Consider the following 25,709-nt stretch of genomic DNA (forward strand, 5'->3'; position numbering starts at 1 on the left):
TTCCACCGTAATGTGAAGTGTGCTACCAGAGGAGATGGAACGTTGGACCAGGTGTACACCAACATGGCGAATGCGTACAGAGCCCAGGCTTATCCCCACCTGGGTCTGTCAGACCATCTCTCCCTTCTGCTACACCCAATATACACACAAAAGATCAAGAGCACTGGGATTACAACCAAAACCGTGAGAACATGGCCGCAGGACGCTATTCCGATGCTTCAGGACTGTTTCCACTGCACAGACTGGGATGTATTCAAGGTGCAGGACACTGACAATCGTGTCGCATTGGACAGTTACACCTCCACTGTCTTGGACTACATCTGTTTCTGTGTGGACAATGTAACAACTTGGAAACGATTCCGTGTGTTCCCTAATAATCCACCCTGGATGACACACGGAGTTCAACAACTTATTCGAACAAGGAACAACGCTTTCAAATCCGGGGACCAGGAGGCATACAGTGCTGCCAGGGCCAACCTGAGAAGAGGCATCAAGACTGCCAAGCAGCAGCACAGGAGGCGTATCGAGGCCAGGTTTGAGAACAACACAAACCCAAGGCAGGTCTGGGAGGGCATCAGGGCTATCACGGACTACAAAAGAAGAACACCATCACCCTCAGCCGACAGTTCTACTCTGGCTGAGGATCTAAATCTCTTTTATGCCCGTTTTGACAGGGAGAACACCGACCCTGTCCTGTCCCCTCTCCCCTCAACCGACCCTGCTCCAGTCCTGAGCACTCATGAGCTGAGGCGTGTGTTCCGGAGCATTAACACCAGGAAGGCGGCCGGGCCGGATGGAGTGCTGGGCCGGGTGCTAAAAGACTGTGCTGCGGACCTGGCGGACGTCTTCACCTCTATATATAACACCTCGTTGTCCTGTTCACTGGTACCATCCTGTTTCAAAGCAGCAACCATCGTTCCCATCCCAAAACAGTCAAATGTCACATGTCTGAACGATTTCAGACCTGTGGCACTCACCCCCATTCCCGCCAAATGCCTGGAGAGACTGGTCATTAAACACATCAGAGCTGCTTTTCCACCATCCCTGGACTCGCACCAGTTTGCATACAGGGAGAACCGATCAACCGAGGATGCGATCGCCACAGTGCTGCACACATTACTGAAGCACTTGGAACACAGGAACACCTATGCACGGCTCCTCTTTGTAGACTACAGCTCGGCTTTTAATACCATCCGGCCATACAAACTCCGTCCCAAACTCCACCAACTGGGACTTAACTCCTCTCTGTGCAACTGGATTGTGGACTTCCTCACTAACCGTAGACAGAGTGTCAGAGTGGGTAAGAACACCTCTTCCACCCTTGTGGTCAACACCGGTGCCCATCAGGGGTGTGTTCTGAGCCCTCTGCTACACACTCTCTTCACCCATGACTGTATTTCCTCCTGCGCGTCCAATCTCATTGTTAAGTTTGCAGATGACACTACAGTGCTCGGACTTATATCCAACAATGATGAGACAAACTATAGGACAGAGGTGCAACAACTAGAGTCATGGTGCCATGACAATAACTTGGTCTTAAACACCAAAAAGACCAAGGAGATCATTGTAGATTTCCGGAAGAGGGGCCATAACAACCATCTGCCTCTCTTCATTGGCAGTGAGGCGGTGGAGAGGGTGAGCAGTTTTAAATTCTTGGGGGTAACTGTGACCGAGGACCTGTCCTGGGGCAACCATATCACCTCAGTTGTACGGAAGGCCCAACAGCGCCTCTACTACCTGAGGAGACTGCGGAGCGCACACATTCCCAGATCTCTGATGTTGAACTTCTACAACTGTGCCATCAGCAGCGTTCTGACGTATGGATTTCTAGTGTGGTTCCCCAGCTGCACCAAGGCCGATCAGCAAGCACTCCAGCGGGTGGTGAAAGAAGCTGGCAGAATTATTGGAACAAGTCTGCCAGAGATCAGTAATATCTTCCCCACTCGCTGTCTGAGGAGGGTGCACAGTATCCTGCGGGACCAACATCACCCTGCGCGCCACCTTTTCCATCTGCTGCCCTCAGGGAGAAGGTACAGGTCTATACAGGCCAGAACATCCAGACTGGCCAACAGCCTGTATCCACAGGCTGTGAGGCTCCTGAACTCTCTGCCCCCCTCTCACGGACAATAACCATATCCAACTTCTTAATAGCAATGAACTGGTCTGCATTGGTGCATCATATCTTTATTCTCTTCCCCCTCCTGCCCCCCCCCCCCCCCTTTCTTAAATAGATAACTATCATATCTGATATCATATCTCACAGTACAATAATATTGAATGGGTTGCATTGTTGTATTTTGTCATGTTTCTCAGGTCTTTGTCTGAATTTCTACGAACATTATTGCTAAGGATTGTCTTATTGCATTGGAGTCACACTGGGTTAAATATGTACACTTGGGTTTTAAGGGGTATTTATTATTTTCTTCTTTTTTTTGGGTTGTATGGAAGCCCCAAACGCAATTTCATTGTTCTTGACAATGACAATAAATAAATAAATACTAAATAAAAATAAAAATACAAACTCCCAGAAAGCCTCAGATCAGCTGAAACACTCAGTTTATTTAAATCCAGGTTGAAGACTCACCTATTCTCAGCTGCATTTGAATAAAGCACCAAATCCACACTTTTAAGCTTAAATTTCAAAACTTACATTAACTACTGATTTTATCTACTGTTCTGATTTTATCTGTTTTGATTTTATATACTGTTTTGTTTGTTTGTTTGTTTGTTAAGTGGGTTAGAGCTCTGGGTAGCTCCCCAGCTGGGTCTAGACTGGGTCTAGAGAGTATTTTAAATTCAGGGAATTTAAAATAAAAAGTAGCTCGTCCACAGAAGGACTGGTAGCTCCCCTTACGATAAGGGTTCAGATCACGCGAACAGGTGTGAATGTGAATGTGTGTGTTTAGTTAGTTTGTTTGTTTGCTTGTTTTAATCAATTTTAAATCATGATTTTTATTTGTTTTTGTTTCTAATGTCTCTGTAAAGCACTTTGAATCACCTTGTTGTTGAATTGTGCTATACAAATAAATTTGCCTTGCCTTGCCTTGCCTTGGAGTGCTGAAGGGCGCTCTGCCTGGGGACTCTTTTGTCCTACTGGGAGACTTCATGTGGGCAACGACAGTAAGATCTGGAGAGGCATTATTAGGAGGAATTGCCTCTCCAGATCGGAATTCGAGCAGTGTTTTGTTGTTGGACTACTGTACAAACCACAGATTGGCCAAAACAAACATAAGAGTGCCCATAAGGACACTCTATTTTCTGGACACTCGGGTAATGCGTGGTTTCCCTCCATAGGCTTCCTGTTAAATCCAGAATTGAATTCAAAATCCTGCTCCTCACATACAAGGTCTTAAATGATCAGGCCCCATCTTATCTTAATGACCTTGTAGTACCATATCACCCTATTAGAGCACTTCACTCTCGCTCTGCAGGCCTACTTGTTGTTCCTAGAGTATTTAAAAGTAGACTGGGAGGGAGAGCCTTCAGTTTTCAGGCCCCTCTTCTGTGGAACCAGCTTCCAGTTTGGATTCGGGAGACAGACACTATCTCTACTTTCAAGATTAGGCTTAAAACTTTCCTTTTTGCTAAAGCTTATAGTTAGGGCTGGACCAGGTGACCCTGAATCCTCCCTTAGTTATGCTGCAATAGACGTAGGCTGCCGGGGATTCCCATGATGCACTGGGTGATTCTTCTTCACTCACTATGTGTTAATAGACCTCTCTGCATTGATTCATATCTGTTTTTAACCTCTGTCTCTCTTCCACAGCATGTCTTTATCCTGTTTTCCTTCTCTCACCCCAACTGGTTGCAGCAGATGGCTCCGCCCCTCCCTGAGCCTGGTTCTGCCGGAGGTTTCTTCCTGTTAAAAGGATTTTTTCCTTCCCACTGTCGCCAAAGTGCTTGCTCATAGGGGGGTCATATGATTGTTGGGCTTTTCTCTGTATCTACCGTACAATATAAAGCGCCTTGAGGTGACTTTTGTTGTGATTTTGGGCTATGTAAATAACATTGAATTGAATTGAATTGAATAAAGAGAGGGCCTGAGCTGTCAACTGATCATCACCTGGTGGGGAGTTGGATCAGGTGATCGAGGAGGACACTGGACAGACCTGGCGCACCTAAACCTATAGTAAGGATTTGCTGGGAGTTCCTAGGAGAGGCCCCAGTCCGCGAGATCTTCAACACACACCTCCACATACCTTCAGCAGCATTTCGAGGGAGACTGGGGACACTGAGTCTGAATGGTCCATGTTCAGCACCTCCATTGCCGAAGCTGCTGCACTGACCTACATCCACAAGGTGGTCGGTGCCTGCCGTGGTGGTCACCCCGAACCAAATGGTGGACACCAGAGGTGAAAGGAGCCACCAGGCTGAAGAAGGAGTCCTATCGGGCTTGGTTAGCCTGTGGGACTCCGGAGGCAGCCGACAGGTATCGACAGGCCAAGCGGAATGCAGCTCGGGCAGTGGTTGAAGCAAAAACTCGGGTGTGGGAGGAGTTCGGAGGGGCCATGGAAATGGAAATAGTTAATTTCTGTATTATATGATTTATTTATTACATTTTATGTGGAGTGAATAAATAAAAGTATATTTACCATGGGCCTTGGAGACAAAGCACGTACAAACTCCAAAACCTGTACAAACCCTGAAGCACTTAAAAACTCCAAAACACGTAAAAACTCGAAAACACGTAAAAACTGCGAAGCACGTACAAAACACAACAGAAGTACTCCAGGATGCTAGGCGCAGTGATGACCTTTTGTTACCTAGTGGCTACACAAGCCAGGAAGTACCAACGACCAGATTTGGTGTGTGGTAGTAGCAGGTAAATGAACATTTTCTTAAATTACACAAACAATACACATATGCTTTCAATTGTGTAATTTAAGTGATCTAGGTAGCTCTGTTTTGGAAGTTCAGTTAACCCTAGAAATGTGTTTTGGAGTTTGTACGTGCTTTGTCTCTAGGGGCCACCACATATATTTATATATAAACATATATAAATAAAACCACTTTTTTTTTTACATTAGTAATTCCTTTTGTGCATAATTTTATGTTCTTGTTAATCATAAATTAATTGCAGCAACAAAACAACCTGAAGAGCCGGTTGGGAGCTGAAAGAGCCAGTTCTCTAAAAAGAGCTGGAAATCCCATCACTGGCACCTCATTTCTAAGGCCAAGCACCATATTCCGCATAATGACCTGGAAAAATGTATTCATGCACTCGTGACTTCCAGCTCTCTTACTACAGCTCTCTTTACATTGGCCTTTTCTCCTCCCTTCTCCTTAGACTGTAGACTCTCCAGAATGCTGTGGCACACCTTTTGACGGGTAGCGGGAAATTTTCTTCCATTATTCCTGTTCTTGCTGACTTGCACTGGCTGCCAGTTAAATACCGTATTCATTTTAAAATACTACTCTTCACGTACAAAATTATCAATAATTTGGCGCTGAGCTACCTCAATGAGTGTCTTTGATTACACACTCCTGTCAGAGCACTTAGATCTGCTACTCAACTTCTTCTGCAGCATCCTCATTCTCGGCTGAAGTCTCGGAGCGACCATGTGTTTGCTGTAGCTGCCCCAGTCTTATGGAACAATCTTCCTGTTGCGTCTGACTCTATGCCATTGTTTGAATCACGGATAAAGACTTATTTATTTAATATTGCTTTTCCACCTAGCTAATATTTGGTGTGCGTTGATACATTTTTATCCATTATGCTTTCTTAACTACTTCTATGTATTATGGTTGTCATGGTTTTATAATTGATACGTGCCAAATGCTTTCTCTTATCGCTCCCTTCTCCTTTTTCCTGTTGTCAAGCACCTTGGTATACCCTTGGGTTTTTTAGTGTGTTTTACAAAGAAAGTTTATTATTATTATTTGCGTTGGGTGAATGCTGAGTATTTGTATATGTGTGCACAGGGATGGAAATGCACATTTGTGTCTCTGTGTGCCTGTCTGTCTGTGTCCATATGTCAGGTCAGGTCTTAGACTCCACCTCTCTGGGAACATCTCAGGCCCTCCAAAGTATGGAAGTCTATCTCCCCTCATCACACCGCCTGCCGGTGGCTGATGCCCTCAGGCGTCAGTGTGTTGGTGGTTCTTGGTGTCCGGGGCTCAGGTATGTACCGGCTAACTGCCTGTGGCTGCTTGGCAAAGCCTGGCGCCCGGGGAGTGGGGGGGCCCTCAGGCCTCTGGGCCTGCAGCTCGGTTCACTTTGGCACAGGTGGCTGCCGGCAGAGCCCGTGGGCACACGACTGCAACCCCCTCTGGCCTCTGCTCCATGGCTGCTGTGGGACCCCTCATTTGGGGCTCTCCTCAGCTCTTCCCAGGAGGGTGGCACAGATGCCTCTCCGGTGGTCCTCCTCGGGCTCTCGCACTGTGGGGCCTGGATCTCCTCCATGCCTGCTTCATGCCCTGGGGGACGGGGCTATGGCTCCCCACACACTCCTCAAACAGAACGCTACATAGAGAAGCCTTTTGAATACAAGCACGCTGATCCACACAGGTGTGCACAGTTCATAGACACAAACTACACCTTTCTTGACTGCTACCTCAAAGCACAGTGTGCGGTGTCATCCCCTCGAAACTTTCCATGAAGCTTGTCGACCTTGGGCTGGGAACACCGATCTGCAGATGGATTCTAAACTTCCTCACAAACAGGCCCCAGGTGGTGAGAGTTGGTAAGCACACCTCATCACTCATCCTAAACACAGGTACGCCACAGGGTTGTGTGCTTAGCCCCCTCCTATATTCCCTGTTCACACACGACTGTGTTGCTAAACAAGAGTCCAACATCATCATCAAGTTTGCGGATGACACAACCATCATAGGCCTCATCACAGGCAATGATGAGACGGCCTATAGAGAGGAGGTGATGTACGCTGTACGAGTGGTGGCTGGAAAATAACCTGACTCTCAACATCAGCAAAACTAGAGAGATGATAGTGGAATACTGGAAACGACCAGTCAGAGAACACCAGCCCATCCACATCAACGGTGTCAAGGTCGAAAGGGTCAGCAGCTTCAAATTCCTTGGAGTCAACATCACCGAGACGTATCCTGGACCCTTGACACAGACACTGCTATCAGGAATGCTCGCCAGCGGCTTTACTTCCTGAGGAGGCTGAGGAAGTTTAGCATGAACGCCAACATCACCTCAAATTTTTCCAGGTGTGCAATTGAGAGCTTGCTGACGAGCTACATCACAGTTTGGTACGGAAGCTGCTCTGCCAGCAGCCGTAAATCACTACAGAGGGTGGCGAAGGCAGCAGAGCACATCACTGGCACGAGGCTTCCTGCCATTCAGGACATTTATTTCCAGCGATGCCTCCGTAAAGCACACAGCATCATCAAGGACCACAGCCACCCAGCACATCAGCTGTTCTCCTTGTTACCATCTGGCAGACGTTACAGGAGTCTGTCTGCTCGGACTACAAGACTAAAGAACAGTTTTTACCATCAAGCCATAAGACACCTCAACCACAACACTTAAACACACACAACACAGCACTCAGAAGCTACCCTGCAGCTTCACAAGTACTCTGTATAATCTGCACCGATCACTCCACTTTATTGTTATTGATATTTATATTTAAAAGTGCAATACTGTAATTTTCTGCTTTGTATTCCTGTGCAATATCCCATCTGCCCTCCTGTCATATTTCTTTTCAAGATTTTCTTATTTAATCACTAGTGTACATATATTTATATTTATAGATATGAAAGAAAGTCACCACGCACGCGCTATGATGCATTCACGGTACATGGGAAAACTCAGCATTTAACAAAACAGTAAAACTTCAAATTAGAATAAAAACAGAATACAATTGGCAATAAAATAACCATGGGTTACACTCTCCCCCTCTAAACGGCATGAGTCCCTTCATGCATCGTTGACCAACTGGGGCCTGGTAAAGGTGACACGACAGTTTTGGAGAATGCAACACCTAAGGTTTGGAAAAAGGAGCTAATAGCCAAGGTCAGCGGCTCTCCTAACTCATCATAAGTGAATTTCTGAGGTGGGCGTCTTTCTCTGTCAGAGCGCCTCAACCTCACTGGTTCTGTAGCACCAGCATCAGTACTAACAGCATCATCATTAATGACTGCAGGCTCTGGTGGAGTGAAATCTGCATCAGTCATGGTAGGTGTCAAGTTGGGCTCGAGAATGTCAATCACAACATGGTCTGAAGACCTAGCATCGGAAGGAACATAGTCCACATGACTTGTGTTAGAGACTTCAGGTTGTGTCAAGGTAGGTTTTCCAATATCAGGTAAGGACGTTTCCGGTACAGCAGTGTCAGGGGATGATACAGGGGGATGACTGTCCAATTGCTGTTGGGCTTTAGGATGAGCTGACTCAATTTGAATGTAAGGGGCTTTTGTGATGATTTGTGGATTCCATGTGCCAAAACATAATTCCTCTTCATCACTCATCTCATCACTGTACTCTCCTCCATTATCCTTGTCGTTGCCTTTTGTGCAGTTTGGTTTACTCCTGGTCCTCATTTTCCTTTGATTCACATTTTGAGAGTCCGATCCAACCTGATCTTCAACAGGTAAGAACCCGCAAGGGAGAAGCAAATCCCGGTGCAATGTACGCTGGGGGCCGTCTCCGTTTTCCAGTCTGACAACATACACTGGGCTGTCTTTGACCCGTTTGACAACAATGTGAATATTTTGTTCCCAACGGTTAGCAAGTTTGTGCTTCCCTCTAACATTTACGTTCCTTACTAAAACTCTGTCACCTGGAAACAGTTCTGCAGCCTTGATCTTTTTATCAAACCTCATTTTATTCTTCTCACCCATCTTTTGTGAGTGTTCGCTGGCAAGGGTGTAACTCTCTTGGAGGTTTTGGCGAAGACCTTTAACATAGTCAGAGTAAGACTTTGGGCTGGTTTTGCCCGGGTGAGTACCAAGGACAAGATCAATAGGCAACCTCGGCTGTCTGCCGAACATAAGTTCGTATGGACAGTACCCTGTTGTGTCATTTCGTGTACAGTTGTAGGCATGTGTTAATGGCCTAACAAAGTCTCTCCAATGATACTTGTCTTTGTCCTCCAGTGTGCCTAACATGTCTAAGACAGTCCTATTGTACCTTTCCACCGGGTTTCCTCGTGGATGATAGGGCGTTGTGCGAATTTTGCTTGTCCCAATCAATGTGCAGAGCTCTTTCACAAGCTTAAATTCGAAATCTCTGCCTTGGTCACTAAGCAGACGACTAGGGATACCATAGGGGATGATGAGGTGATCCCTAAGGGCCCTGGCTATTGTCTTAGCCTTTTGATCTTTTGTCGGGACCGCGACTGCAAATTTTGTGAAATGGTCCGTCAATACTAACACATTTCTGGTGTCTCGACTATCGGGCTCAATACACAAGTAATCAATGCACACTAGCTCAAGAGGGTAAGTTGCCTGGATATTCTGTAGTGGAGCAGCCTTTTGGGGAAGGGCCTTCCTCATGAGACAACGTGAGCATTTCTTACACTTCTCTTCAATGGACTGAGCCATTCGTGGCCAGTAGAACCTTGGCCGAGCGAGATGTAAGGCACGCTCAACCCCGAGGTGACCAACCTCGTCGTGTACACCTTTCAGGGCTCTGTCGCGGTACTTTTGGGGCAGCACTAAATGGTACACAAGGGAATCTCTGTCATTGAATTTCCTGTAAAGCACGCCATTACTGAGCTCGAGTTTGTTCCATTGTTTCAGAAGGAGTTTAACATCTGACGATTCAAGATTTGTTTCTTTGGGGCTGGGTTTCAAGCCTCTTCTCAACAGGGCTATAACACGAGCGAGAGAAGGATCATCCTTTTGTGCAGCGCACCAATCAGCATCTGTCATTGAGGGTAAGATGTCTTCTCCATAAGCCTCAGTGACTGAGCTGGGGTCAATAGCAAGACTCTGGACAACTGAGAGGGTTTCTGAATGGCATGACACTGAGTGACGCTGACACAAGGCAGAAAACGTTTCATGGTCAAGATTGTTTGGCATGCTAATGAGACGTTCTTTCATATCATCAATGCGAGCTTTTTCTTTGACAAATGCCTCATCTTCATGAGGAGGCTCTTGGGGCCGCTGTGACAACCCATAAGCATCTTTGTTTGCTTGACCTGCCCTGTACTTAATATTGAAATTGTAAGTAGACAAGGCAGCTAGCCACCTGTGTCCTGCCGCATCTAATTTTGCAGTTGTCAAAACATAAGTTAGCGGGTTATTGTCGGTCAGGACTGTGAAGCTAGAACCGTAAAGGTAGTCATTGAACTTTTCACACACAGCCCACTTGAGGGCTAAGAATTCAAGTTTGTGTGTGGGATAGTTCTGTTCACTCTTAGAAAGCCCCCTGCTAGCGTAAGCAACTGCTCTCAGCCTCCCCTCTTGCTCCTGATAGAGCGCAGCTCCCAACCCATCCCGACAAGCATCCGTGTGCAATACATAGGGGAGTTGAGGGTTGGCAAAAGCAAGAATTGGTGCAGAAGTCAGCTTTTCGATTATTGTTCGGAAGGAGGTTTCACACTCATGAGTCCATTGTTCCCCGAGAGGCTGAGTGGGACTGTAAGAAAGTCTGGGCGGTTCTCTTTTGTAAATCTTGCCTCTCTTCTTCGGTGGCCGGTAACCGGCAGTGAGACGATTCAACGGTTTGGCTATCTTGGAGTACCCTTCAACGAAACGCCTATAGTATCCAGCGAAGCCTAAAAAACATTTAAGCTCTTTGAAATTGGATGGGCGCGGCCAACATTTCAGAGCAGAGATCTTTTCAGGATCGGTGTGGACTCCGTGAGCATCCACAACATGCCCTAAATACTTCACAGATGTTTTGAAGAAGTGGCATTTTTCTGGGGATAATTTAAGACCGTAGTCTCTCAAGCGAGTAAGAACTTTCGTTAGCCTGGATTCGTGCTCTTCTAATGTGTCTGAGAACACAATCAGGTCGTCTAAGAAGACAAGCACTTCGGTGAGGTGGAGATCACCCACACACTTCTCCATCAGGCGTTGGAAGGTGCTTGGGGCATTTGTAACACCCTGTGGCATCCTATTAAATTCATAGAAGCCAAGAGGACACATAAAGGCTGTCTTAGGCTTGTCCTCCTCGGCTACCTCCACCTGATAGTAACCGGACTTAAGGTCCATGACCGAAAACCATTTAGCTCCACTCAGAGCTGTGAATGTCTCCTCAATATTTGGCAGGGCATATGCATCTTGAATAGTTCTTAGATTTAGTTTACGGTAATCTATGCAAAGCCTTATCGAGCCATTCTTTTTCCTTACCAATACAATTGGTGAGGCGAAAGGACTTTGTGACTCTCGAATGATGCCTGCATCCAGTAATTCTCTTAGATGTTGTTTGACAGCTTCTCTGTCACTTGGGTGTATGGGCCTCGGCCGCTCTTTGAAAGGTGTTTCATTGTTCAATTTGATTTGGTGCTTCACAGCTGTGGTGTGGCCATGGGACATGTCATCGAGAGCAAAAACTTCAGGGATGGATCTCAGTTTTCCCAGAATTCGCTCTTTCCATTGCTCTGGGATGGGAGAATCATCAAGGTTGAATGTGAGGTTGTCGCTGTCTGGTTCATTTTGACTTGGAGGATTCCGAGTTTGACTCGATGCTAGTGGGGAAACGTGTTGAGCTGCACAAGCTTGAGCGACAATGCTATTTGACTGCAACGTAACAGCATGTTCACTAACATTGTGTACAATGACAGGTACTTTACTGCTGGAATTAAAAGGAATGTCTACTAAAGCCGATTCAAGAAGCAATCCACCTGGTAACTTGTATTGCTCATGCGGCTCAAGGACAAAACTTGTGTTCCGGTTGTTCTTTCTTAACCTCACATTTCCCATTAGGCATTGTTTGTGTCTTGCAGGGATTGTCACTGCCCCTTTGCTATGCAACATGACAGGGCAGGAATGAGTATCATTTCTTTGTACTTGGGCAACATGTTGAAGGATCGTTGCAAACTGCTTAGAGTGTAGCTTACGAATGAACTTGGGACCATCTTGATGTACTAACTGTCCATAAACCCGTAAAAGCACATTTGTCCCTATCAACAGCGGAATTCTACTGTTAAAGTGACACTCAGGAACAACAAGGGCCAAGACCGCTAATTGTTGTTCTTTGCCTGCAATGTTTTCGGGAAATGTAATGCAAGTCTGAACGTAACCCAAGTATGGCACGTTTTGCCCTCCTACTCCTTCAATTTCAAGAAGAGCATGTATTGGCTGGATGGGAAGGTGGGAAAGGTGCATCTTGTGAAAAGACTCAGAAATGGTTGTAACCTGTGAGCCTGAGTCCATTATGGATTCACAGGGTACCCCGTCAGCAAGTACTGAGTCTGCACAGCGTGGGCCTATGAGACCTTGAGGGAAGAAGAAGTTAGGATCTAGGCTGTCTATGGGATGAATGGGTTCAGTGATTTGCACTTCAGGACCACAAGCTAATGTTTCGGGACTGGGGAAATCAAGGGTTTCAGCTCCTGGGTGTCCCACAACAGGAGCTGCCACTAGTTTAAAGCAAACGGGGCTGTGGCCTGTCGTGCAGCAAAATCAGCCTGTTTCTTCCTCAACTCTGCATGCTTTTCTCGGACAAGTGTGGGATTAGCATCATTTGTGCAGCTTACTGCGATATGATTGTCTTCCCCACACTTAAAGCAAAACCATGCCCTAGGTGTGCCAGGGACTTTAGCAAATGTCTGTGAGTTTCTGGTGTTGACAGCTAGAGAATTTTTGGGCTCATATATCTCAGGTTTGGTTGAATGTCTTTGGCTTTGGACAAGCATTTGGACTTGTTTGGTCAACTCAGCTATTTGACTTTCAAACTTGGCAGTTTCATTCGGTTTTGGGTTCACAGATTTGGATTTAGTGCTTACAAGAGGTTCAGTACTTGGGGTGGTGCTCCTTGGCCTTTGAGTTAAAGTTAACTGTTCAACTTGCTTTGTGAGTTCATTGACTTTTTGTTCGAGTTTCACAGCTTCACTGTCGGTTGGAGTAGGAGTCGCAAGTGGCGCTTGGCCAAAGGTGGGCATACTAAAAACTGAGTGTGCATGTGCAGCAGCTTTTGTTGCACCCAAATGTTTCTTCATGCGGTCCAACTTGGCGAAACGACGCTCTTCCTCAGTCCTTAACATGAGGAGAAGCTCCGAAAATGAGGGTGGAAAGCTCTTTTTTGCTTCAAGCTGGAGACTTATTATCAAGCTTTGGTCCCAGCAACCTCTAATTAAGTGCTTAAGAAGCAGTCAAAGAAAAAAATGATTTGAGATCAGAAGGAACAACAGAGGAAGGAATGAGAACACAGATAGAAACATGTGAGCGAAGTTGGCCCCCCCACCTTCTTCAAATCCAACAAAAGTGGTATCAAACGTTTGTGCTACGTTTGTGCTGGTTTGTGCTGCAAAAATTGTCGTTTGTGCTACTATCATTTTAAAGATATTAATAAAAATTTCTAGAGGTCATCAAGGCAAGGCAAGGCAAATTTATTTGTATAGCACATTTCAACAACAAGGTGATTCAAAGTGCTTTACAGAGACATTAGAAACAAAAACAAATAAAAATCATGATTTAAAATTGATTAAAACAAGCAAACAAACAAACTAACTAAACACACACATTTCACACCTGTTCGCGCGATCTAAACCCTTATCGTAAGGGGAGCTACCAGTCCTTCTGTGGACGAGCTACTTTCTATTTTAAATTCCCTGAATTTAAAATACTCTCTAGACCAAGTCTAGACCCAGTTGGGGAGCTACCCAGAGCTCTAATCCCACACCTGTTCGCGCGATCTGAACCCTTATCGTAAGGGGAGCTACCAGTCCTTCTGTGGACGAGCTACTTTCTATTTTAAATTCCCTGAATTTAAAATACTCTCTAGACCAAGTCTAGACCCAGCTGGGGAGCTACCCAGAGCTCTAACCCACTTAACAAACAAACAAACAAACAAACAAAACAGTATATAAAATCAAAACATAAAATCAAAACAGATAAAATCAGAACAGTAGATAAAATCAGTAGTTAATGTAAGTTTTGAAATTTAAGCTTAAAAGTGTGGATTTGGTGCTTTATTCAAATGCAGCTGAGAATAGGTGAGTCTTCAACCTGGATTTAAATAAACTGAGTGTTTCAGCTGATCTGAGGCTTTCTGGGAGTTTGTTCCAGATATAAGGAGCATAAAAGCTGAATGCAGCTTCTCCGTGTCTGGTTCTGATTCTAGGAACTGATAAAAGACCGGATCCAGATGACCTGAGGGATCTGGAAGGTTCATACTGGGTCAGGAGGTCACTGATGTATTTTGGTCCTAAACCATTCAGAGCTTTATAGGCCAGCATCAGAACTTTAAAGTCTATCCTCTGACGGACAGGCAGCCAGTGTAAAGACCTCAGAGCTGGACTGATGTGGTCCACTTTTTTGGTCTTAGTGAGGACTCGAGCAGCAGAGTTCTGAATGAGCTGTAGATGTCTGACTGATTTTTTAGGTAGACCTGTAAAGATGCTACAGTAATCAAGCCTACTAAAGATGAATGCATGGACTAGTTTTTCCAGGTCCTGTTGAGACATCAGATCTTTTTTCCTAGAAATATTCTTGAGGTGATAGTAAGCTGATTTTGTTATTGTCTTAATGTGTTTCTCTAAGTTTAGGTCTGCATCCATCACTACACCCAAATTTCTCGCCTGGTTTGTGGTTTTTAGATGTATAGATTGAAGTTCTCTGGTGACCTGTAATCGTTTTTCTTTGGCGCCAAAGACTATTACTTCAGTTTTGTTTTTGTTTAGTTGGAGAAAATTGTGGCACAACCAGTCATTAATTTCCTCAATGCATTTACCAAGAGCCTGTACAGGGCCTTGGTCTCCTGGTGACATTGTGATATATATTTGTGTGTCATCTGCATAGCTGTGGTAGTTTATTTTGTTGTTCTTTATAATCTGTGCCAGTGGGAGCATGTAAATGTTAAACAGAGGAGGTCCCAAGATGGAACCTTGGGGAACTCCACATGTGATACTTGTCTGCTCGGATGTGAAGTTACCTATTGATACAAAGTATTTCCTGTTTTCTAAGTATGTTTTGAACCAGTTTAGTACATCAGAGGTCAACCAGCCCCCCCACATTAATTAAATCAAACAAAATGGGTATCAATCAACTGTGCTACGTTTGTGCTGCTAAAATTTTCGTTTGTGCTGCTTCTGTTTTAAAGATATTAATGAAAATGTAAAGGTCAAAAGGTCAACCAGCCCCCCCCACATTACCCAAATCAAACAAAATTGATGTCAAACGTTTGTGCTACGTTTGTGCTGCAAAAACTTTCGTTTGTGCTGCTATCATTTTAAAGATATTAATAAAAATTTCTAGAGGTCATCAGAGGTCAACCAGCCCCCCCACATTACCCAAATCAAACAAAATGGGTGCCAATCAACTGTGCTACGTTTGTGCTGGTTTGTGCTGCTAAAATTTTCGTTTGTGCTGCTTCTGTTTTAAAGATATTAATGAAAATGTAAAGGTCAAAAGGTCAACCAGCCCCCCCACATTACCCAAATCAAACAAAATTGATGTCAAACGTTTGTGCTATGTTTGTGCTGGTTTGTGCTGCTAAAATTTTCGTTTGTGCTGCTATCATTTTAAAGATATTAATAAAAATTTCCATAGGTCATCAGAGGTCAACCAGCTAGATTGTGTTAAGGATAAACTGATAAACTCTGCCAAAAAACAAACAAACATAGCGACCTGTGTTTGGTTTGTGATCACCAGGGGGTGCTATCATACACATTCTTCTTCTGAGAGAAAAAAACAACAGTTGAAGAAAACGTGCTAGCTATGTTATTTGCATTTTTAAGATAGATCCCATGAGCAACAGCAATCATCAACACTTCAATTTACTACGTCAAAACAGTGTATCAAAGTAAGTACTTTTATGTCCACTTAAAGATGTAGAATTAAAGTTATAACCAAATTATAGCAGTAATATATCACACTTTTAATTTTTGCTTGACAGATGCCAAAGAAATCAGTGGTGGACAAAATTGCAGTATTTGAAGTCCTTCGTGCTTCTAAAGAAGCAGTCATAAAAAATGGAAAAGTTTCAACTCCAAGTGATGACATATGGCAAAATCTATGCAAACAACTTGGTGAAAAGATGACACCAAAAGCTCTTTACACTTTTGTTAAATTAAACAGACACAATGTATGGGCTGCTCTGGATTACAGTGACGAAGAGAAACTGACTGACACAGACAGCAGTGACAATGATAATGATTTTGAACAAAGCAGCTCTCCTTTTCAAAACAAAGACTGCAAGACTTTCAATGTGGAGCTCCCATTTGAACAGTGGATACATATGATTCCACATAAAGTCACATACAAAAAGAATACTTTCAAGAAAAGGGAATACACAATTTTGAAGCCAGGTACATGGACTCATGTTGTAAACCAGGGAATCTGGAAAGAGGTTAAAAGTACATGCACCATTACTTTTAAACGAGCCAAGGTGTACCCCAGAACTGTATCTTGTTTTATTAAAATCAGAGGCTTTTGCAAAGGGTGTAGTGGCCAGCTGTACATTACATGTGATAAGGAACCTGAAAATCACTGCTCAATGGTGCTGAAATGTGTAATGGCAAACACGGATGAATCCATGCACACTGGCTTTTCTAAGAGAGCCATGTCCGAAAGTCTGAGGGCACAAGTAACAAAAGAACTTTGTGAAGGCAGACTGCAGCCCCATGTGTGGAGAGCATCAGAGGCAGCAAAGCTGATGGACTTTGGTGATCCAGAGCCAAGCCATCTACCAAATTTGACAACTCTGCGCAAAGCCAAACACGAACAAAATCAACTAGAAGTTGCTCATAAAAACCCAATACTGTCTCTCCACTCATTAAAATACAGTTCCCCTCACAGTGGAAGCATTTGGGACATTGGATTAGACAAGTTCTTCTGTCACTACTGGAGTCACACTCAAATGCTGATGTACAAGACTGAAAAGCACCCCATAGTCGCCCTTGATGCGACTGGCTCAGTTGTAAAAAAGCTTCTCAGGCCTAATGTTTTGTCTGGAAATATCTTCCTGTATCAAGGTGTGTTAACAGGAAGGGACAACTCTCACGTTCCAGTGGTGCAAATGTTGTCAGAGAGACATGATGTCCAGGCAATCACAAGATGGTTATCGGAATGGATTCGTGCTGGAGCACCAATCCCAAAGGAGGCCATCTGTGATTTCTCCTTAGCTTTACTTGGTGCTTTAGTTAAGGCTTTAACACATCATTCAGATTTGAAGAGTTACATTAATGAATGCTTTGGTGTCTTGCTTCGGAAAAAATCCTACAAACTACCACCATGTTTCATCAGAGTGGATGTGGCACACTTAATCAAAATGATTTGCCAGTGGGACTGTTTGAGAAAAAAGCCTCATCGGGTGAGGGATTTCTACGTGCGATCAATGGCACAACTTGTCAAGTCCCAATCCTTGGAAGAAGCAAAGGTCCTAATACGCAGCATTGCTATTGTGGCATTAAGTGAGACAGAAGGCTGTGACAGTTTTGGAAACCCCATTATGTCAGAAGTGTCCAAATCAAATCTGAAAAGAAAGATTGCAGATGAGACTATGTCTGTTTCTGATGACAAGGAAGAAGAAGACATTAGATTGGATCCATGCACAGAAATAAACACTTACTTAAGGCAGTGGGTGGCAGATATTTGTGAGGGGAGCAGGTGCCATGCTGAAGATCATGGTGATCAAGACAATATGCACTATCTACCTGAGCTCGTCCCACACCTAATTAGATTGGGAGGATACCTACCACTCTGGACTGGAGTAATGGTTCCCCTATTTCAGAGCGAAAAGCTCACTGCTACTTCAGCTAATGTTGAAGCAGAGTTCAAGAACATTAAACATGGTCTGTTCAAGCATGAAAATCTCCCTATAAGGATAGATAAATTCATTGCACGTCATCTTGGTTTTATTGAAGGGAACATGCGGATCTGTTCTGCAAAACAAATACGAAAAGAAGCAGAGGTTGCCAGACAGGATGGTACAATGAAGCGTCAGGATCCACACAAAGCCTTTGTGGAGCAGGAAGTGGATGATAACCCCTCTCAGGAGCCCGAAATTGACACAGACATGGACATTGAAGAAACAGCAGCTTTGGGAAACTGGAGAGGCCTTGCAGTTCCACCAAAGAAGAGGAAATTGACCTCATACCGCTCCCCTTGTCCTGAATGGCTCCACTCAGATCCAGCTGTGAAAAAGAAAAAAGTAAAGCTAGGGCTGTTAAAAAATGGAAATAATCAACAACCAGTAAAACTTGGCAAAGGACAATACTGTGTCATGAACACCTGTGCCTTTGATGCCTTCTGTCAAAGTCTGTGCTGCGCTTACTGTGACAGTCGTACTGCTCAAAACATGTTGAATAGTTCAGAGGAGAACAAAGTATTCCAGCTTGTGAAATCCCTTGCTTCAAAGGGTGTCACTCAACATGCCTATTCATTGAGGGCAGAGGTGCTGAGCTCAATATTCTGCCCTGTTCAGTTGAAGACTGGTGTTCATCGTGTTGATGCACAGTGCCATGTGTCCACAGTAATTCAAAAAACAATGATGGAAAATCCAAGTGTTCACTTCACAAGACAGTGTTCCTCCCAGTACTGCAAACTTTACACAACGAACACAAGGCAAATGCCTTTTGTTTCCATTGATCTGGCAGTCCTCTCAGCTTCTGGCATAGCTCACCTTCAGTCTGCTGTTGAACAAGGGCTCAACCTTCCAGCATCGCCATGCCTAAGACCAATCGAAAGTCCTGATGCATCTCCAACAGCATTTAAAACAGATTCATCAGGAAAGCAACTTTGCACAGGGACCGTTTGTCACAGTTTCACCCTGAGAGAGCTTGTATGGATTGACACAGACCTTGGAAAATGCTCTACAGAAACTCTGGAGCACAGTTTTCACAGTCCAAAAAGGTTTTTGCTTACTGAATTCCCATCCATTCTGCTACTTCAAGGAGAGAAATTTACACTGAAAGCAGTCATTACATTTCAGGAGGGCCCAACACCAGAAACACTCGGGCATTATATGACATTCTGTAACAGGAACCCGTACATCTGGGAGATGTATGATGACCTAAGAAAGGATGTAACCATAGCATCTGAAAACACCAGCGTATGTCCGCATGCTGTGCTCTACACAAAGGAATGATGGCAATTGTGTATTTGCTTTTTGGAACCCCGTTGACTCGGTCACGGAGTTGTGTGTTGTGTCATTGTAGTGCAGGCTGGAGTTTTCACGTGTACCTCTAGCCTTGCCATGTAAATAATTGTAAATAAGTTAACAAGTGGCGGTCACTTTTTGTTCCTTTGCTGTATAACTTTCACTGTCGCAGCCTAGTAGGCGTGAGAAGCCGTTTTCTTTTGTTGAACAAGTTTTCTCCTGTTTTTCGTTAGATAGTTAGGTAAGTGACTTGTCTTTTGTTTTGGCTTCTTTTTATTTTGGTGTAGGGAGGAGTAGGGATTGCTTTATAGGGAGTTTTGTTTATTGTTTTGGCATTGCTCACTGCCGATGAAAATAAATGGCTGCTTAAATACTTGAAAAAGGTGTCGTTGTTGGGGTTTGTGCGTGGGTGGGAAGTGAGTGGGGCAAACTATTTGTTACGTATTTACTTGCCGGGACCAGAACGTAACATATTGTGTATTTGCTGGTAACAAAAAGCATTTTGTTACCAGCAAATAAAGTTTTTTCTCCAACCGAATGCATTAATTATTTTAAATGCTATATTGAACATAGTTTATAAATAAGTTATAGCAGTTTGATTACTAGGTTTAAGAGTGTGATCATAAGGAAAAAAATATCCAATGCTGGTTAATATCTCTCAATTTCTTTACAGTAAAGAAAGTGGCTGGTTGAGCTTTAGAAACTTTTGGTAATATCTTTAAAATGAAAGCGGCACAAACGACAATTTCAAACCAGCACAAATGTAGCACAAACGTTTGACACCAGTTTTGTTTGATTCCATTAATGTAGGGGGGCTGGTTGACCTCTGATGACCTCTAGAAATTTTCTTGAATATCTTTAAAATGATAGCAGTACAAACGAAAGTTTTTGCAGCACAATCCAGCACGAACGTAGCACAAACGTTTGACATCAATTTTGTTTGATTTGGGTAATGTGGGGGGGCTGGTTGACCTTTTGACCTTTACATTTTCATTAATATCTTTAAAACAGAAGCAGCACAAACGACAATTTTAGCAGCACAAACCAGCACAAACGTTTGATACCACTTTTGTTGGATTTGAAGAAGGTGGGGGGGCCAACTTCACTCACATGATAGAAACTACAGACAAAGACAAAGTACTGAGCACAGAGGACAAAGACATAAAGGAACAGGGACCACAGATGGAGACCACGGTTAAAGAAAAAAATTATTTGAGAGAAGAAGGAACAACTGAAAACAAAGACACAGTTAGAGTAAAAGAAGATGGCCCTGGGACTAGCTATGAGTCTCCAGTGGCACACCCAAAAAAGAGGAAAAGGTCTCTAATGACGAAAAGCTCTTTGGCGAAGTGTGATGAAAGCAAAGAAACAAGGCAAAAGGGCAACAAGGAAGAAAGAAAAAGACCAAAGAGCCTGACTGCAAGACAGCTGTTAAGTCCAAAGATGCTCAGAAGTCACAAGACTAAAGAGGCACCTAAAGATACCAGCAAAAGACAAAAAGTCATACAAAGAGTCAGAGGAAACGATAAGAAAAACATTTTTGGTTGTTGTTGATTTTACTCTGATCTTCTGACAGTTTGTCTTACTACATTTTGAAAACTTTGTTATCATGTGAGGTTTTGGTTACTTATTTTTGCTCTGAGGGGTTTTTTTTCTAGATTTTACTCACTTTTGCATATGAGAGTCTTCTTTTTTGTTAAGGTAAGTTATTGTTTTTATTTCTTACTTTTAAAATAAAACTTGTTAAAAATGGACAAATGCTGATATATATAAGTTGTTGAAAACAAATGCCAAATGCAATAATAAAAATCTTTCAGATATAAAAAAAAAAAAAAAAAAAAAAAAGAAGCATTTACATTTGTAGGAGGGGCTCCCCCTCTAGAAATGACTCGTGTGAGAAGGCTGTGAAGACGGTTCAAGAAGGCAGATGGGTTTTCTCCGCTGTTTTGATTCGAGCCAAGCTCTTCACCGTCCTCAACAACTCCAAAGGCTGAATCAAGCTGAGTGACATAAGTGCTTGGTGTCGCAGTGACCCCCAGAGGCTTTACAATTTCAGATGCAGGGCTAAGTAAGCTAAAAGTATCTTCCTCACTTTGAGGGCATCAGTCAGAAAAGGGTCACTGAGTAGAAGATCGACTTGGGTACGCCATATCTCATAGTCGACTTCACTGTTGGGCCGTGGGAGTTGGCCTGAGAAGGTACGTATCTTAGCATGAGCAAGGGGTGCGTGACTTGGCTCATTACGAATAACATGTTCAACCACTACTTTCTGAATATGCGAAGGGTTGTAGATGCTCTCGTCCACATGTACTGGACCAGCAAAAGTGTCAGTATGTGGGCTGAAAGCACTTGTGGGTTCTACGGGTTCACATGAATCAGTATTGGGAATGATGTCAGCTGTCGTATTAACGTTATGGTCAACGGGTGACTGTATCTCAGTCTGGGGGGTAGAGCTGGCCTGCAACTCGCCTTGGAAAATACTGAGGAAGCCTGCCCTCCCACTGCCCCCCATAAACTCAAGTTCCTTCAGGTATCTATGGGCCACTTCTTTGCCCATTTCTTCTTGGGTGGCATCTCTGACGGTTTTGGAAACCCATTTCACTGTAGGGTCTACAGGGCTGACAACTTCCCCTAAGGTGGAAGGGTCTATCTTTAAGATAGCCTGTTCAGACTCATACACTATAAGTGTTCTGCCTTCGGGCTGATGTGGCTCATCAGGGACCCTGACAATGTTAGAGATCTTACCATTGACTTCAAAAACATTAGTTATATCATGTTCACTACGATGTCTTTCAATACCTGTAATAAGCAGGGTTTTCTGGCTATCAACTCTAAAGCGCTCACAAAGGTCAAGTGCCATTTTCGAAAATAAACGTATCACTCAGTGTGTCATATGAGTTGGAGGTAAAACCACTATGCCAATCTCCTGGCTGGCTCACCACTAGTTGTCACCCTTTTTAACTGAGTAGTCCAAATTCAGTCAAATCCACAGTAATCTGTCATACAAAGTCAAGAAAAAAACAATATTTGAGAATCTACTCTCGTTGGGTTCAGTTAGGATCGTAAGGAGACTGGCAGTGGTAACTCAACTTAAAGAAGGAATATCCCTCCACTCAGAATGAGACACTGACAACAACTTAAAGGGAGAAAAGTGATTTGAGTGTATTCAACATTTAAATGGTCCAAATCATAGACATGAACAAAACATTTAAATCATTTCAAACATGTAAATCTCAACAATGTACAACATATCATTTAAAGTGTAAATAAATGTATCAGGTAGGCTGTCCATTTCAGTTCAGTGCACTTAGTATTCAGTGTTCTTAGTAAGTGTTAATTGTCTTTAGTCACTGGTTTGCTTTTTTGTGCATCAGTTTTTTGTGTTAAGTGGAATCAGATCTGACCCAAAAAAGGAAAAAAGTAACAACATAAAGTGTCCTGAGATCTCAGAAAAAAACGTTAATCCAAAAAAAATTGCAAATCGTTGTATCCTACCACCCTCAAAGGAAACAGGTGGCCTTCAGATTGAGAACGTCCTTTCTAGGGACCTCCAGTGGCATCCAGTCCTTAGATGGTACCGCTCGGTCCTTGCAGCAGATTTCTACCACATAAAAAAAAAACCAGCCTGCACACAACGTGCAGTGCAATCACTCACTTGTAAAATAAAACATGTGTTTCTCTAGTGTTATCCCTTTTTGTTCCTCACACATCACACATCTATACAGTTCTTATTGGCCAATAACAATTTATCAACAACAAAATACATTTCACTGCAAATCATGAAGCATGAAAAGTGTCTCCGTGGTGTGTTAGCTAAAACTTCACATGTACGCGCATTAGCCCAGGGAGCACATGTGGGTACGCTAGCATACTCTCCACAGGCTAGCACAGCTAAGCAATCGTTAGCAAGTTCTAAGACAAACATCACATTTCCGACAAGCACAGTATCCTGACTGGTTTTATGCTCAGAAACTGGACTATGAATCACAACTGAAACTGCAACTGTGAGACTCACCAGGATATTCTTCATAGAAAACATTAATTCCTTAGCGCAACACGTTACAGGACTGAATATCCACACAGCTTTGCGCATCTAGCTCCGTGCAGGCGGATGCAGTGAAAGAAAGTCACCACGCACGCGCTATGGTGCATTCATGGTACATGGGAAAACTCAGCATTTAACAAAACAGTAACACTTCAATTTAGAATAAAAACAGAATACAATTGAATACAATAAAATAACCATGGGTTACAGATACATATAGTCATCTTTTCTCTTTTACCATGTCTCTCTAATATTTGTATCTGTACCATGCTGCTGAGTGACTGCTGCTCGTCAAACACATTTCATTGCAATGTTGACCCTGTGCTAACTTGCATATGACAAATAAAACTGAAAACTGTGTGCTGAACTGCAGCATTCAATATTTAATATTTACTGTTATTTACACTTAACTAGATTAATGCGATGGTGTTGTGTTTATTATGTTGCTCTCTTTTTTTGCTTGTTTTCTTTGTTTTTTTTTTTCTTTTTTTCTCTCAACAGGCGATCCGGGAGATTTTTTCTTTTTAAGTGTCCTTTCTTACTGCCCCTCTTCCCCTCTGTTTTTCTTTTCTTTCATCTTTCTCTCTCCCTTTTCTTATCCTCCAGCCATGTCTTTCCCATCTGTAACAACTGAAAATAAAATAAAATGCTGGAAAGGATACTCCATCTGTTAGTCGAACCTCGGATACAGGAGGAACAATGCAGTTTGGCATGGAGGAGATTGGGTCTTTGCAGTTGCATCACTTGGACACTGGAATAACTTACCAATTGATAGGAGGTAAACGGATTCCGCACAAAGACGTAAACACAAAGCGCGATTTGACGCATCAAAATCGGAGATATCGGCATTCTGTAAACTTTCAGCCCCGACAGCGTGTCTGTGTACATGCTGTCGGGGCTGAAAGTTGACAGCTCACAGATCCTGAGCTGCAGGTTTTTTCACTCTCTAACCAAAATTTAGAAGATCAAAGCTACGCTTCACATTTGATAAACATCGTCATTAATTCCTTCTTGCCTTTGCTGTCCAGAAGGGGAGAGGCGAGTAAGGATTACTGGGTATAAAAGTTTTATGTAGAAGAAATCAGCTGTTATTCTATTTGTCTTCTGAGAGTTGAACAGTTCAGAAGATTGGCTTAAAGAAGTTCACAGTTGGGAATTCCAGCAGAGATGGGATCAACACAGAGAGTGATAAACTGCTGCCTAAACCGTGGACTGTGGACAAATTGATTACTTATTTTTTTTGCTTTTTCCTCTGCTCCATTTTTGTCTTATTTTATTATAAAGTTAAAGAGCATTTGGATCACTATTGTTGTCCTGCTCGAGTATAACTCTCAGGAATTTTCAATGTTTTGTGGGTTATAACTTTGAGAAGATTTCCACTGTGTGAAGCTAGTTTTTTGACTTATGTAGTGGCGGCACTCCGTCTCTATTTCACTCTTCTGTACCGCCGTTAGGAGTCAGTCCGGCAACATGCATTGAAACGCGAGCTAGTCCAAGCATCCTTCTTGCAAACAATATGTTTATTGACACTTTTAGTTTACATGGCAAGACTCGGTCAAAAAACTGTGTTGCTTCCAGCTTATCCGACTCCCCAACTACGCAATAACAGTGTGCCGGAAGCCCAAAATACTAAAAAGCACATTAGAATGTTGCACTTCTATATTCTATACATTTAACAAACAGTATTTTAAAATCAACTAGAATTATATTCTTAACATCAAACATATATATTTCTCCTCTAATCATTTTACCAGTACCAATAAAATTAACCTTTAATTGGCTCTTACATCATCCGGCCCCTAATTGGTTAGGTGAGAGAACTAAACAATTACTAACTTACACATTAATCATTAAGAGCCAACCTAATTGTAATGTCCATGAACAAACATTCTTTCTCTTCATCGCTCGGATGAAGCCAGAAGACACAACTTGTTAACAGGTCTTTCCAGGATGTTGCTTTTAGTTTTTACTTTCAATCTTCGGACTGTTCCACTTGAGTCTGGCAACGTCTCAACCACTCTCCCCATGAGCCAGGAGTTGCGTGGAGAAGAACTGTCCACCAGCAGCACAAGATCTCCGACCACGAAGTTTCTTCTCGGTTTCAGCCACTTCTGGCGCTCTTGCAGAAGTGGAAGATATTCACGAGTCCATCTGGTCCAAAACAAATCTGCTAGATACTGAACCTGTCTCCATCTTCTTCTGGCGTATGCATCATTTTTGTTGAAGACACCTGGAGGTATGAGGGGCTGTGACTTAAGCAGCAACAGATGGCTCGGCGTTAAAGCTTCAACGTCATTTATGTCATCTGAGACGCTTGTGAGAGGTCTGCCATTAATGATGCTTTCAATCTCACACAGTATCGTATGAAGACAATCTTCATTTGGCACTTGTTCCTTCAAGAGAGAGCTGAGAATTCGACACACTGTTCGAATTTGTCTCTCCCAAACTCCACCTTGATGTGAAGCAGCCGGGCTGTTAAAAATCCAC

Source organism: Aulonocara stuartgranti (assembly GCF_965226115.1).
Source record: "Aulonocara stuartgranti genome assembly, chromosome: 3".
Lineage (NCBI taxonomy): Eukaryota > Metazoa > Chordata > Actinopteri > Cichliformes > Cichlidae > Aulonocara > Aulonocara stuartgranti.